The following is a 7894-nucleotide window of genomic DNA, read 5'->3' as shown; positions in this document are numbered from 1 at the left end:
ACACCCAAAAAGAGACCTCTGCCCAGCAGAGGAGGCTATGGGCAGCTTTGAACTTCTACCTTTTACTTCTCATGCACAACACGCAGCCCTGGAGCTATGGAGCACATAGGGTGCCTGTACACGAAAATGGAGGCTGCTCCAACATGCTGTAATACAGCGCGTTGGAGCAGCCTTGATTAATTGGGTCTGCTGGAGCGTGGTAATTACCGTGCTTCAGCAGTGTCCTGCGTCTCGTGTATCAGCATCCCCATGCTTCTAAATGGCAGCAGAGGCACTTTAACTGAAGCTCATTGAATGAGCTTCAGTTCAAGTGCCCCCGCTGCCATTTTGAAGCACTAAATTTACTCTGGTGTAAACCACTCTGTAGTAAGAGTTTTTGGACAGGTGTGTACACATGCAGAGATTAGGGAACAGATTTGCTGCTTTTTCCTCCAAGTTTCCTGTATCCCTGCAATGGGCCCCTGCCGCCACTGGGGGGAATCTCTAAGCTCTGGCTGCAGCTGTCAGCATCTGACAGCCCTCTTTAAAAGCCAACCCTGTTATCCGCTCTCTGGCCAGACTCTTCCTTGCTCAGGAGCAGTGTGGCAAGCACAGGGACAACATGCAGCAATTTTCTCCTTGGCCACTCTGCCTCTCTGTAGTATGGCTGCTCCAGCCCCTGCCCCTGGCAACAATGACCAGAGCCTCGCACTCCTGCTGGCCACCATGCTGACCCTGCTGGCTCGCCTCACTGACCATCACCTGGCCCACGGACATCTCACTCTGCCATCCCCCATGTGCAGTGACCACCTGCCTGGCCTCAGTGTGCCATCCCAAAGCCACTACTGCACAGCTGTTGCCACCGGGGACACCGATGAGGGGCTCCAGGATGCCACAGCTGGGGCCGCCACCTCTCTCCTGGGCCTCCAGCTCCGCCGCCTCTGCACCCACCGTGCCAACCAGGCCTGATGGCTGCATGTCATCCAGCAGACCTGGGACAATGAGCTTCCTCCTGGCTTCCTGTAATAGTAAGAACTTTGTTAATAGCAAGAGTTTTGCACGCTGATTCTACAGTAGGCCGGTGAAGTGCCACGTAGCCTCCTACTCTGTGAGTGTGACCGAACCATGAACCTAGATAGTAGAATGTTGTAAGACAGTGGAATGTGGTAAACACCGGGTGTGTTGCATCGCAACTTATCCCCAAATTCCTAGCTTGAGATAACCAAATCCTTAACTCGAGATAACAATGTTTACTCCAGACTATATAAGCTGTACATTCTTGAGTTATGATGGGTTCCTTAGCTCTGGCAAGAGTTCCGACTTGCACAGAGCCCCGGCGCAGGCTATCGCGTCCCTGGGATCGGGATACTCTGAGGCCAGGGGAACCATGCGGGGTTGCGGCTGCCACCTAAGGCCAAAGTGAGGTGACCATCCTCTCTGCTCTGTTCTATCACCTGCCTCTGCGAGTATCCTTAAATAAAGATTTGCAAGGGTGAAAACAACCATGAGTACATCCTTTGTTCAAGTGCGGGGAATCTTCTGAACCTAGTAGTTCATCCTAAGACACTTCCTCATGACCTGGGCCACCTTCCAGGACCTGCTCCAGCACCTGGGGCCCCACCTGGAGTAGCAGGACACTGGCATGTGCCCAGCCCTCCCTGCAGGCACCCAGCTGAACCTTGCACTGCCCAAGTGGCCATACTTGCCAGTCTCCAGTATGTTGGACACCTGTTTGATGTGGGCAAGGTCACCACCAGAGATGCTGTTCTGGAGATGTGTGGTGCCCTCTAGGACGTGCAGGGGCACAACTTGCTCCACATCCATGACCCCCTAGTGGTGGTGGTGGCAGGGTTCCATGCACTGGGATTCCCCCAGTGTATCAGGGCCCTGGATGGGACCCACATCCCTGTCACCTGCCCACCCCACAGAGACTGCACCTACTACAGCTGCAGGGCCCACTCCTGCCCTGGCTGATGTAGCCCTACACTGGCCACTTGGACCCCCACCAGGCCCACTTTAACTAGTGCCTGGGCTAGACCCATGCCCTGGTGGAGTGCACCTTCGGCTGCCTCAAGGGCCACTGGCACTCCCTCACTGCCTGTCTCAAGGTCACTGGGGAAAACCTCCCCATGGTCATGATTGCACCTTGTGCACTGCATAACATCTGTGAGGCCCAGGGAGAGCTGTTCCATGAAGCCTGGGCAGAGGAGGTGCGATGGGTGGAAGACCCTGGCGGTGGAAGCACCAGGAGAGCCATGCATCTGCCAGCAGGGGCCAAGGCATCAGGTGCAGGAGGCTCTAGCTGACTACCTTGAGCTGCACTTCTTGCTCTAGCTCACCTGCATGGGTGCCCAGGGATTATGGTAAGTTGGCTGGGTAGGCCTGGGCCCAGGTAGCTGCTGATTGAGTCCTCTTCCTCACTTGCTTACCTGGGGCCGGTGGCCCACTGGGTGCTGGCTGCAGGCAGCCTGCCTCCCCCACACCACCCACAGGGCAGGACAGGCCAGGTTCCTGGCAGCATTTGCTGCCATGGCTCCATACCCCACTCCTCTCCTTTAGTCCTGCAGGCCAGCTGCTCTGCTGCACTGCTGCCCAGCCCATGGCGTCTGGGCTTGGGGGTGCAGGGCTCCTGAACAACCAGGATGAGCAGCTGGCTGCGCCCTTGCCCTCCCTGCAGATGACCTCCAGCAATGTCCACCACTGCCTGGAGGACTACCTGTGGCTGTGCTATGTGTCCCAGCCCCCTGCTGCTGAGGAGGACATCGCTCCCATGCTGGAGCAGCCCCAGGAGCAGCTGACACCAGCTGCCTGCACCAGGACATGGTGCAGCCCAGGAGCAAAGGTGAGTGCTGACAAGCAGAGCCCAGGCACAGGGTGGGGACAGGCGGAGCATGGTGCAGCCCAGTGGCTGGGGTGAGTTGGGCCACGGCCCTTTTCCCTCCCCCCATAGATTTACCTGCTTGGATGGGTGGCGGGGGGCATCTATGTTGATCACATAAAAGCGAATTTACCTTGCATATTATGAATTATGGGTCTATATATGCTTATCGCATGAGGATGAGATGAACAAGATGAACATGAGCCTGCAACGCGATGCTGAAGCTAGTAGAGTGACCAAAATGCTGGCTTGCATCCATAGATGCTTCTCAAGCAAATCCCAGGACGTCATTCTCCCCTTGTACTTGGCCTTGGTGAGGCCGCAGCTGGAGTACTGCGTCCAGTTTTGGGCTCCACAATTCAAAAAGGATGTGGAGAAGCTTGAGAGAGTGCAGAGAAGAGCCACGCGCATGATCAGAGGTCAGGAAAGCAGACCTTACGATGACAGGCTGAGAGCCATGGGGCTCGTTAGCCTGGAAAAGTGCAGGCTCAGGGGTGATGTGATGGCCACCTATAAATTTATCAGGGGTGACCACCAGTTTATGGTGGGAATGTTTGTTCACCAGAGCGCCCCAAGGGATGATGAAGTCGAACGGTTATATATTACTGCAAGACTGTTTCAGGCTGGACATAAGGAAGAATTTCTTTACTGTCCAAGCCCCCAAGGTCTGGAATAGCCTGCCATCAGAGGTGGTTCAAGCACCTACATTGAACACCTTCAAGAGTAAATTGGATGCTTATCTTGCTGGGATCCTATGACCCCAGCTGACTTCCTGCCCTTTGGGCAGGGGGCTGGACTCGATGATCTCCCGAGGTCCCTTCCAGCCCTTTCATAGATGTCTATGAAATCTATGAAATGAATTTGCATATAAAGAACTCACATAAATTGAGGGAAACCTGTATGTGTGTATATATTTTAATATTATAAAAGCCTTAATCTGTCTGTTTGTAACACTTTATTTGCACTCTGATTGGTTGTCTGAAACAACCAATCAGAGTGCTCCAACAGCATTTTGGACAGGCAGCAGTGGTGCAGCAGAGTGTCTCCATGACAGTGTAGACGGAGAGGATGGAGCAGTGGAGGGCAAGGTCAGTGGGGCTTGCCTCCCCCTTCCCCTCCCCCCCCAGCCCTGCTTTCTGGAGGCAGCAGCGATGGAGTGGACAGAGTTGGGAGGCACCCCGGACCCAAAGGGAGGTGGGGGAAGTGGGCCGGGCCCCACAGCAGCAGGCGGGGAGGAGAGGGAGCAGGCCTGGCTCCAGCCCTGAAGCAAACCTTCCTACTCTAGCCAATGTTGTGATTCAGTGTTGGGGGGAGGAGGGAGTTAATGAGCATCTATCATCTGCATCCTACAGGCACTCCATATTAATTAGAAGTTAATTAGGTACCAAGTATCCACAAGCACAAAATAACAATTCGTGAATGCCAATGGTTTATTACACAACTTCCAGTAAGAACTATATAACTATGAACACCCATGCTTGACCTATATTCTAATATATACACTATAATATACAATTTACAACACCATACATAAGACACATGCTGCGGGAGCTGAACCTGTTCAGCCTTCACAAGAGAAGGCTGAGGGGGGGGACCTGGTGACTGTCTATAAACTCACTAGGGGGGACCAGAAGGGTTTGGGAGAGAACTTGTTTCCCCTAGCGCCCCCCGGCATAACAAGGAATAACGGCCACAAGTTGTTGGAGAGGAGGTTTAGATTAGACATTCGTAAGAACTACTTCACAGTCAGGGCAGCTAGGATCTGGAACCAACTCCCAAGGGAAGTGGTGCTGGCTCCTACCCTGGGGGTCTTTAAGAGGAGCTTGATGCCTACCTAGCTGGGATCATTGGAGCCTAGTTTTTTTCTCCTGCCCTGGCAGGGGGTTGGACTTGACCTATAAGGTCCCTTCTAACCTGACTTTGAACCCTTCTCTGAAGCCTCAGGTGAATAGAATTCATAAAATAATTTGGATATTCGTTTACCAACCAACAAATGCTTACTCTCTCTTATGCATTCTGGCTAATCCACATACACCATATACTGTATACCAAAGACCACAAAGCAACCTGTTAGAAATGGAATATTGTTAGAAATGGAGTATTGTTAGAAATGCACAGCTTGCATCTTGCACCCGATAAGAAAGAAACACTGCCAAGGACTTTGTTCCTTTCCTAGCCTAGCCACAGCTTTTCTTATACTAAATCGCAGACTCTCCCCCAGCTTCTCCCTAGCCTTTCTCATACAGATTACAGAAGCTGGAATTCAACTGACTGTGTCCTTGAAAGGGGGGGGGTTGAACTCTTGGTGACCTATAGTAGTCCCTGAGCATGCTTAATTAGCTGATGCATATTTACCTCTCCGTCCTGCATACTTTAGTTAATTATAATATATATGCGATGTATGTAGTGATGTAACCACATGTATGCTTGTATGAAATGGAAGTGAGCTGTAAGAGTTCCTGTTTCTGCACACGTGCCCAGGAGGAAAAAGATAAATACAGCCTGCAAAATTCCTTGGTGGGTTCAGAGTAATCTGAGTTTTTGACTCTGCTCTGACCCTATTTGCAAATACACCTTTTGTGCCATCTAATGAGTGTGTGTCTGTGATTTTGGTGGCCTCCAGAGAAACGAACCGCTTTAAGCATCAAACTGTTGAAGAAAAAAATCGTGGTTCGTTTCTCGGGAGGTGGAAAAAAAACTTTCAGCTTCAGACACACTTTATTAGTAATACAAAAGGTATATATTTGCAAATAGGGTCAGAGGGAGAAGACAAAAGATCAAGTCCCTCTGCCCCCGAGCATAATCATTAGCAGGCTTTTATCCCCTCTCTCCTGACCACGTGTGCAGAAGAAGGAATTTTTACAACTCATTTCCGGTTCATACAAACATATATGTAAACATGTCGCTTCATACGTCCCATGTGCATTATAATTAACTACTTAAGTATGCGGGGCGGGTAGGCTTAATATGCATTAGGCTATCACGCGTGCGTGGATGGGATTCAGGATTACTCAAGGTTCATCCTAAAGGCAAAAAATGGCATTTGCTCTTATCTTAGCCTTAGGAATTTGGGGTCATAAAAGAAAGTGTGATTTAGTGTGACAAAGAGATAGTAAATTTGCAGGACAGAGAGGGAGTGATGCCTTAGTACAAAGGGCCTTTTGGTGACTTTTCCCTTCAATTTCCACCCCCCCTTTCCCTCTCCCATTAAGGAGACAAGGATGGGTAGCAGCTGTGTTTGGTTTTTTTTTTTTCTAAATCTGCTATTGATAATGCATTTTTAATAATATTTCTAACAACATCCCCCCTCGAGATGCTTTCTGATCTTTACTTCATTCGGGCATATCAAGATAATTACGAGGAATTTTTCTGAGGACCATGACCTTTGCAGCAGTCTGTGCTTTTAGAGGGACTGCTGCGACCTGCATTCCTTCCACTGTGGTGGTTATCGATCTAGTGAGACAAGGAATAAGGCAAGGGATAAAAATCAAACCAGTTAGAGCACACAAAAGCACAAACCCTACCTTTTTCCACCAGGGTCCTCCAAATAATTGAAACCACCAGTCCTTATTCCATGTGGTTTCCCACGTTTGTATTGGTACATGGGCTATTTTTCTAATCTCTTTGGCAATCTCTAAGACTGCTTTCCCATTGTCATCTATTTGGAGGCAACAGTTAGAAAGGTTGAGCTTTCCGCAGACTCCGCCTTCCTCTGCAAGTAAATAGTCTAAGGCCATCCGATTTTGGTATATGGCTGCTCTCATCTGAGAACTTTGTCGGGCTAATAACTCGAGAGCAGTGGCGGTCTGGTTAGTAATTACTTCCAAGACTGCCTGCAACCGGATGATTCTATTCAGCATATATATTGGTGTCCGGTATCCCCAACTCCCATCATTAGCCCATGTAGCTGGTCCATAATACTCAATAATCCTCTGAGGGGGCCACTCATCTTTCTTCCACTTTTGGGAGCTACCCTGTGTCAAACTGACATCAATACTTCTCTTGGCCCTTTTCCAGTCATCATACAAAGAGACTCCTAGCTTATTTCCAACCTCAGATGGTAACAAAAAGAAAGCTGGTACAATTACTCCCATATAGCAAGTTCCCGTCCACCCCTGTGGTAGTATTGTATAGGCCCGTCGTCCGCAAATCCAATAGTATCCTCTTAAGGCCCTATTTTCTCTATTGGTGGCATTTGGAGGGGCCCAACCATAGGGCATCTCGGGAAACCCCAAGCCTCCTTCTGGACCCAAAGGACCAGCAACTGCGTGGCCTCCTTTCATGGAACATTCCCATAGCCCATCCTGGTTTTTGTCTGTACAATCTGTCCGATCATCACTTTGATTTGTGGCACTCCAATATTTATTAAACCACACAATTGTTCCATTGGGATGCTGCCACACTAGCCGATTATACCCTGGGCTATTAGGATAATAAAGCCGTTCTAATCTTGTAAGGTTCATCCACCTTACTTTTAAAGTCCATATGCAACGGCTGTGTCCCAACCTTTTTCCTGTACCATTATTACTGATGCAATACTCTCCTAACGCCACTTGGGAAAGTTCCCAACTGTGGTCCTCATCCCATTTTTGACTAGTACTCTTAACATCTGCCTTACTACTTACTAGCCATTTCGGGGCCAAAGGAAAAGCCCTCCAAGGCCACTGGCCTCTGGCCTCCCGAAGCCCCCCACAGGCCCAGCAGTTGGTAAGATTAAAAGTACCTGCAATTCTTTCCATCATATCAACATACAAATTTGTCCCTGGGGGAGCAATTTGGGAAAGCGAGGGTGTGAGCCAGCGGTTAAGGCTGCTCAATTCTGCTTCTTTCATTATGCAGATAACAACAAGGCACATTAAGATTCCCACCATATTTTCCCTTTTACTTTCTTGTCTAATTTTCTGAGCTTTGCTTAAGCCGTCTCAGGCGCACTTGGAGATCACCAGTAGGTTCACAGCTCCACTTGCTGGCTTCTTGTTCCGAAGACGACTCAGCTTCCGGAGTGAGTTCGTCTTGGGAGATGTTGTCCTCTGACGC

The sequence above is a fragment of the Crocodylus siamensis genome, chromosome 3 (genome assembly GCF_052110815.1).
Source record: "Crocodylus siamensis isolate JL-2025a chromosome 3, ASM5211081v1, whole genome shotgun sequence".
Lineage (NCBI taxonomy): Eukaryota > Metazoa > Chordata > Crocodylia > Crocodylidae > Crocodylus > Crocodylus siamensis.
This window is presented reverse-complemented; position numbering follows the sequence as displayed.